This window comes from Mustela erminea, chromosome 7 (genome assembly GCF_009829155.1).
Source record: "Mustela erminea isolate mMusErm1 chromosome 7, mMusErm1.Pri, whole genome shotgun sequence".
Taxonomy (NCBI): Eukaryota; Metazoa; Chordata; class Mammalia; order Carnivora; family Mustelidae; genus Mustela; species Mustela erminea.
In genome coordinates this window covers 65794730-65802795 of record NC_045620.1, presented here as the reverse complement: position 1 = coordinate 65802795, position 8066 = coordinate 65794730, and the positions used below count along the sequence as shown (strand labels likewise).

Sequence of the window (8066 nt, the reverse complement as noted above, 5' to 3'; positions counted from 1 at the left end):
AAGAATGGCAGAGCTACAGTGGGGCAGAGCGACCATATCTCCCCTACCTTGCCTTCCTAGCCTTCTCATGCAGGAGTGAAACTTCTCCTTACTTGATACACCATCTTTGGGGACTTCTTTGTTATAGCAGCCTAACAGTTAACCTGACTAATACAGGAAGTTTGTCTGTTTTTTTTTTTTTTAATTTTTAAAATTTATTTTCAGCATAACAGTATTCATTGTTTTTGCACCACACCCAGTACTCCATGCAATCCGTGCCCTCTCCAATACCCACCACCTGGTTCCCCCAACCTCCCACCCCCCGCCCCTTCAGACCCCTCAGATTGTTTTTCAGAGTCCATAGTCTCTCATGGTTCACCTCCCCTTCCAATTTCCCTCAACTCCCTTCTCTCTAACTCCCCTTGTCCTCCATGCTATTTGTTATGCTCCACAAATAAGTGAAACCATATGATAATTGACTCCCTCTGCTTGACTTATTTCACTCAGCATAATCTCTTCCAGTCCCGTCCATGTTGCTACAAAAGTTGGGTATTCATCCTTTCTGATGGAGGCATAATACTCCATGGTGTATATGGACCACATCTTCCTTATCCATTCGTCCGTTGAAGGGGATCTTGGTTCTTTCCACAGTTTGGCAACCATGGCCATTGCTGCTATAAACATTGGGGTACATATGGCCCTTCTTTTAAAAAATATGGAACGCTTCACGAATTTGCGTGTCATCCTTGCGCAGGGGCCATGCTAATCTTCTCTGTATCATTCCAATTTTAGTATATGTGCTGCCGAAGCAAGCACAGTTTGTCTGTTTTTAAGATGGGAGAGACTACAGGATGTTTCTATGCTCCTGGAAATGACCGATTCGCGACAGGGATTGATAAGCAGAGACTGGGGGTTTAGCCAAGGAGCAAAATCCTTGAGGAGATGAGAAGGGACAGGATCTAGGGAATAGGGGATGAGATTCTTCTTGGGCGAAAGAACCTGGGATGCTTGTTCTGCTGTGACAGGAAGAATAAGAAAAATTGGTGTAGACCCAGAGATCTTTATGGATTTGGTGGTGGGAGGACGAGAGAGATTCAATATATTTGCAAACAAGTAATGTCATGATAACACATGGAATCTTGATTTTATTGGATTTATTGGATCCACACAGCACTGGTTCCCTGACACACTCACCAAAGATCCATGCATGGTTTATTTTTATTTAATTAGTTATTTGCAATGATGTAATAGGCACCTGCAATATCACCACCCGAACAAAAGCCTTGGCAATGACCCACATCCTACGTATGGTTCCTCTCCCTATCCCATCCCCCTGCCACCCCTACCCGCAGTCACTATCATCCTGAATCCTGTATACCACATTCTCTTGCTTTCCTTTTTATATAGTTTTATTATGCCTGTGTATATTTCCAAATATGATATACATATGTTTTCTATTAACTGTAACCTCAATAAAAAATTATCATTCTCTATGTGATCTCTGGGGATTAACATTTTTCAGTTAATTGTGTATTGCTAAGATGTATCCGTTTGCTTTATGTTGCCGTGGCTCTTTACTTACTGCTGTATGATATTCCATTGTGTGAATATACCACAGTTTATTCATCCACAAGCCAGGGAATCTGGGAAAAGAAAGTGAAGGCACTAGGGGACTACTGATTGATAGAGAGAAAGTGAAGGAATCGGCAAACTGGAGAGTTCTCTGAAGCCAGAGAACTATTTAGGGGCTCTTGGGCCAGGGAGCTGAGAGGCTCAGAGATGATGAGGGAGAGTGGGAGGTAGAATTTCTGATTTCAGAAGTGGTGAGGCTTTGGGCGACCATCAAGTCTTCAGGGATAAATGTGATGGAGAACAAAGGCAGCAATTATTGGAGATGAAGGTGAAGGAAGCGAGAGGTCAGGGTGTGGATATGTTTGAGGTTGCTGGTGAGGATAATGGCAGGCTGGGGAGTGGAGAAAAAGACAAAGAAGTTGGACCTGGGGGTCTTCCAGGGGTGAGGGAGCACACCAAGAGTCTGGGAGAGGACAAGGATGAGGAGGGAGGAGGGTGAAACTGGGAGCAGAAGGGTCCAAGGTGCAGGGTTTTTGAGGGGCTGGAAATGACCATGAGGAATAATAAAGACAGACTCCACCTGTCAGCCCTCAGGTGCAGAGAATATGAGAATAAACAGCCTCCCTTGAGAGGGCTGCAGGGAGATCGTGGCTCAAGACCAGAAGAGGAGGAAACATTCCAAGAAGAGTTTGAAAGCAGGGGAGTGTGCTGACTGGTGCAAGGGCTCCAGAGCATGCTGTTCAAGAGAAGAGGAGGGGGATGGCAGGCGAGGCCAGCAGGCAGACGGGGCTCTAGGGAGACAGGCAAGCTGTTGTGGGAAGGGAGACCCTAGCTCTCACGGAAGGCCAGCCTTGGCTATCCCTCCCAAGCTAGGAGGAGGGTCATTGCTCAGCCTCATGCCCCCCATGCCACTGTGTCATCAGTCCTGTTTGTCCCTCAATCTTGATGTACCTCATGGGGGTGGTGATGGGGAACCAAAAGTCAGTATTTTTCCTTGGGTCCAATGCTGGGGTCAGGAGAAACCAGTGTGAACACCCTGGGTTAGATGTGGGACCAGAAGTCTTGCTTCCACCTGTAAGGGGGTCCAGAGATGCAGCCTGAAGACCTCAAACCATCTTCCTGCCTGTTCATGTAGAGTCTGCTGGTTCCCATGCCCAGGGCTAGTCCAACTTGCCCTATGAGAAGTTTTCTGACCTAGTATGATGGTAGAGACTCCATCTTGGCTTTCAGGGAGGCCTTTCTGAGGGAGGAGGTTTGGAGGGAAGGAAGAAGGGGTAAAGCCAGCCGCTAGGGAGCCAACGACCGCTGTGAGAAAGACATGGGCCTGCCTGCCATTGTTCTTAAGCATAATCAGTACAGAAGAAAGTGAAAGAGCCCAGCCCAGCCCCTGCCTGTTTCTCTATAGTCTGAGACAGTGTTTCCTTCTGGACTTCCCACAATGGCTCACCTCCATTATCCTTCAAGTATAAAAGCTTGGCATGAGGGTGGGGGACCGTCAGACACAAAGTCCTCTGATTATTTTCTGTGCCTCAGCTCCTACCTTAACCTCAAATATGACCAGCCACTACCTCTTCGCCATCACAGAAGCCCAGAACCCTCCAAACTGATGCTTTCTTTTCCCTCCCTTGGGACCATGGGCTATTGGAGTTCCAAGTAGGAGCCCAAGGATGGAACGCTCCCATGTGGAAGGAGAGGAGGCAGTTAGGGGCAGTTTTTCCTGTGCCTCCATTGGTTTGCTCTCAGTAACTTTGTGCCCCCAGTTCTCCACCTCAGGGGGACATGGGCTATCTGCTGTTCTCACCCACCCTAAAACAGGGCCGCAGCTCCTACCAAGGAGACAGGGAGAGGCAGTGACTATATTTATCTGTGACTCTAGCTCTCAGAAGCCCCCAGTCTGATGAGGGAGCCATAACCTCCCCTCTATAGGAACCCCCTGGGCCAACACATTCTGGTCTAACCCACATGCAAAACACTTTGGAACATGGCCCTTGAAAATGGAGTCAGACTCTAGGGAGAAATAAAAAATAACTTTGTAGGCAGGAAGAGCAGATCTGGCCCCACAATGTGTCTTGTCACATTCTCAGCAAAGTATGGGCTGGTCACAGGCAACGTTTTTCTAGGTTTGGATGGAGGAATCTAGGTCAGGGGAAAAATTCAGTGCTGGACCCAGTGTGGGTACCAAGAAAAGGTCCGAAGACACGTTACTTCAAATACTTAGATGTTAACAGAGACTCAAAATAAGAGCAGCTCAAACAGGATAGATGTTTGTTTCCTCTTATGTAGCAGTCCAGGCGTAAACAGTTTTGGGCCAAAATTGTACTAAGGATTCAGGCTCCTCCTAACTAACTTGCTATGGTGCCGTCTCTATCGTCCTATTCTCGCCAGAGGATCCAAGGTGGTTCACCAGCACAAGAGCTTCCAGAATATGGAAAGTAGCAGGGGAAAGGGTCAAGAGGGACTGCTCCCATCTTTTTAAGAACAGCCTCTGGAAGTACCCACCTTGCTTTGCTCACACCCTACTGGTCAGAGCTCTTGGATAGTGGCTAGCCTTTGCTGCAAGGGAGCCTGGGAAATGTAGTTTTTATTACAGGCAGCCATGTATCCAGTATACATTTTTTGTTCTATTGGAGAAAAGGAAAATATTGTGATGGGGAGCCAACTAGCAGTTCTGCCACATGAGACCCCAAGTGCACGGTATTCCTATGTCTGTCTGTCCTGTCCCTGGTCACAGGGTTGGGCGAGTGACTCAGTCTGAGAAAATCATAGTAATGCATCACCCTGGCCTCAGCCATTGGTCCAAGACTGGGCACATGACTCAAGCAGAGCCAATCAGAGTTCTTCCTTGGGACTTTTTCCTATCCAAATCTGGTAGAAGGGTGCAATTTTCTTTCTGGTGGTGAGACCATGAGAAAGCAATCCTGAGCTGCCCAAGGAGAGCAAGGCGAAGCCTGTCTGCTGAAGAAATGGGGCCGCCAGCCTCTGAGAGACACAGGGAGGAGAGAATCACTGGGCAGGGGGATTGGGCCTTCTTCTAGACTTCCCTGGGGCCTACCTTTCATCCTTGCCCTGATGGAGCTGGCTGGTCATATACCACCTTTTCTTCAAGCTAATTCAAGGTGGGTTTGGGCCATCTGCAACCCAGCGTCCTGACTTATCACAGTTCTGAAAGTGATGTTGGGTTTTTTTTTTCCTCCCTGGGAGGGATGGAAGGTAGACACAACTGAGATTGACAACCTGGAAGAAAAGTATGCGGTCTCCAGACAAGCCCTATCTTTCTCCTGCACGTTTGCCTTAAAGCATCTTAAAGTTCCCACATAGCACCTCACAGCATTGGCTGCTGGGTTTCTTTGCATTTTCCAGTCAGTCCTGTTTCCTGTAAGGAGCCCGTGCAGCTGTGAGGAGGGGGCCTCGGGAGGGCAACCCTCACAAAGGGCCCTTTTTCAGCTGGTCTGGGCTGTTATCAGCCAAACCTAAACTCTGAATCACCTGAGTCCGTGGGCAGCGCCGTGGGTGGGGCTGATGAATCCCCCTCTGGGTCTTCCTGCGTCAGGACCTGTGAGTGGGGGCGGACTCTCAATAAAGGTTCATTGTTTTCTGTCCCTTCATGCTATCAAGGTTCTGTCCAAGACCTTCCTGAGCGCCCCCCATTCTCTTCACTCATCCCCTGGCCCTGGTCCCTCTGGGCACTCACCCAACCCCACCCCACCTTGTAGACCAGCATTGACTCCTCAGGCCAGATGGGGTGGAGGCTGAGGAAGGACAGGAATGTGGATGAGGACCAAATCTGAGAATGCCTTGTGTTTCTGAACCTGTGACATGACCACCCTCTCCCGCCCCCAGTTCCCTGGGTCTCCTGAGTCCCCTACCCCGCAACAGACAGCAACCAAGCTGTCCTGGGCCTGTGGTGTCACCTGGTGGCCAGCCTTGGAACTGTCGGGCTCCCCACCTCTCCTCCACTTCCTTTTTTTTCTTTTGGGGGTTTTGTGGTGATAGGGACACATAAGGTGCCCTAATCTCCATTTTTCTCTCTGTTTTTGTTCTTTGGGGTGTTTCTTTGTTTGTTTCTTTGTTTGTTTTGTTTTTACCACAGTTTAGTTCAGCTCATTTTTCCTCAGGCCGTCCTGAAAACCCAAATCACACACCCTTGAATCTGTTTCTTTCATCTCCTTTCTAACAGCTCTACCCCAGTTACCTCAGGAGCTCCTTTCCCTACCGTTTACTCTGTCTGCTCAAACAATCCCGGCTGAGTGTCAGGATGGAGCCAGGCCTGCCCCTGTGTCAAGAAAAAGGCAGACTGCATGTCAGAAAGATTAATTAGAATGACGAAGAACAAAGGCTTTCAGCCTCTAAAGCCCTTGAAGTACAGCTCGAAGCTCCCTCAGAACGTCCCACCCATCTCCATATACTCCTGTTAAGAAACCTGCTTTCCCTCAAGCACCAGCTTTCAAGAGAAAATAAACAGACTTTTCTAGATCAGCATTATTGTTTTTCCATTTCTACCTACAGGTCTTGCAACAGTAGGGTTGTCTTTTTTTCTGCTTGTGGCAGCCCAGTTTTCTGATGGGCATTTACCACCTGACCTGGAAAACAGCCCTGTTCGTGCCCGAGTCCTCAGTTTTCTATTGGCTCATTGTCTGGAAAGCCATTCCATTTCACAGAAACAAAGTTTTGAAATTTAACTCATTGGTAAGCTGGGACTGCCTGATTGTAGACATTTAAGATCATGAGATACTTTCCAGGGCAAGATGGTGGCTGCTTACTATTGTTTTAGACAGGCTGATACAGGAGAAATATCTGATTTCCCAAGATATGGAAAGCTTGACACCCGCCCCCCAACCAAGAAGCCTTGTGGCTTCCAGAATGGGTTGGGCCAGTGGGTTACAGGAAAGGGTGTGGAGTGAAGAACTCAGTGATGCTATGGGCACAAAGACCAGGTAGAGAGAGTGTGAGAAGAGCTGAGCTGAGTGCAGGGTGCTGGAGAGAAGTCTTAAGACCGAGGACTGGAGAGACACACCCAACCAACACTTATCAAGCACCTGCCACACATCAGGAAGGACCCAATGGGGAAACATGTGGGTGCCCCAGGCAGGCTATTAATTTTATGTCCCCTCAAAGTGATATTTTTTTACTATCAGTTCAATTTGAATGCAGTGGAATTGGCCTCTGCTTAGGAGAAGACGGGCATGGACGGAGAAGGGGATCCCCGTTGGCAATACTCTATCTTCCCAGAGTGGTTCAGCTCTGACCCCAAACTTGCATGCTACGATTAGACCAAAAAAAAAAAAAAAATCTTTTTAGAAACCCCACCCCACCCCCCTTAGGAAACAGCTTAGAGACCAACTGCTGTTATTCTAGCTTGCTCTTTTTGAGGTCCACCCACCACCTCACTGAAAGTAGCTCATTAAAACAGAGTATGCAACTATTCCTTAGAGGAGTTCCAGGCATGGTTTTCTTTGTCTCCTTACATTTCCAATGGTGTCTAGGTGCCTTGTAAAGATGGCACCCTAATTAGCTGCATGGCTGCCTGACCACCCCCCAACTTTTAAAAAAATTTTTATTTATTTATATGACAGAGATCACAAGTAGGCAGAGGCAGGCAGAGAGAAAGGGGAAAGCAGGCTCCCTGTTGAGCAAAGATCCCAATGCAGGGCTCGATCCCCAAACCTGGAGATCATGACCTGAGCTGAAAGCAGAGGCTTAATCCACTGAGCCACCCAGGCGCCCTTAGCCCCCCAACTTTTTTGGAAAGATTATTTACTTATCTGTTTGTCAGAGAGAGACAGCACAAGCAGGGGGAGCAGCAGACAGAGGAAGGAGCAGGCTCCCTGCTGAGCAAGAAGCCCCATGAGGGAGTCCATCCCAGGATCCTGGGACCATGACCCAAGCTGAAAGCTGATGGTTAACTGACTGGGCCACCTAGGCATCCCCCTGCCAGACTCCTTAAACCAACTCTAGTGCTGGATGCTGAGCGTACTCTCACCCTGCCATACAAGTCACATGATCTCCATTCTACCTGCCAAAACTGAGGCTGAGGGAGTTTAAGCCAGCCGCCTAAGATGCCCACAGCTGTAAGTCCCACCTTGGAGTTGAGATCTGAATTCAGGCTCACCCATGTTATTCCAAAGCCCAGATCTTCTTCACTTCCTCCCCTGCCCTAGGAGAAAATGGAAAGAAAAAGCCACTGAGAGCGAAGAATGGGCCCTCTGAGCAGAGTCAGGAGGCGGAGGTTTGAACAGGGAGTTGTGAAAAGCAACCCAGTGGGTGCGAGGAAGCTGGGGGCCCAGCAGCACTGCCCGATGGCACAGGGTGGGGCGAGCACAGCCGGTGTGGGCTCCCAGGGTGGGAGAAGGTGAAGCAGGCTTGGGTGGGGGGGGGGGGCACGGGATGCAGCCAGACCAGGGTCTTTCCTGCACGGGCAGGCCCACTAGCACTGCCCACGGACAGGACAGAGCGAGCCTGGGGCCTGGAAGAAAGAGGCCAGAGCCCAGGGGGATTTTTGCAGGAGAAATCCCTCC

At 49.1% G+C, this 8066-nt stretch overlaps 1 non-coding gene across 1 annotated transcript; it reads right to left on the bottom strand.

The window, feature by feature from the left end:
* Positions 1 to 688: 688 nt before the first annotated feature.
* LOC116596624 lies at positions 689 to 795 on the bottom strand. The gene has a single exon (XR_004288212.1). It is a non-coding gene; the product is annotated as a U6 spliceosomal RNA (small nuclear RNA).
* Positions 796 to 8066: the final 7271 nt, after the last annotated feature.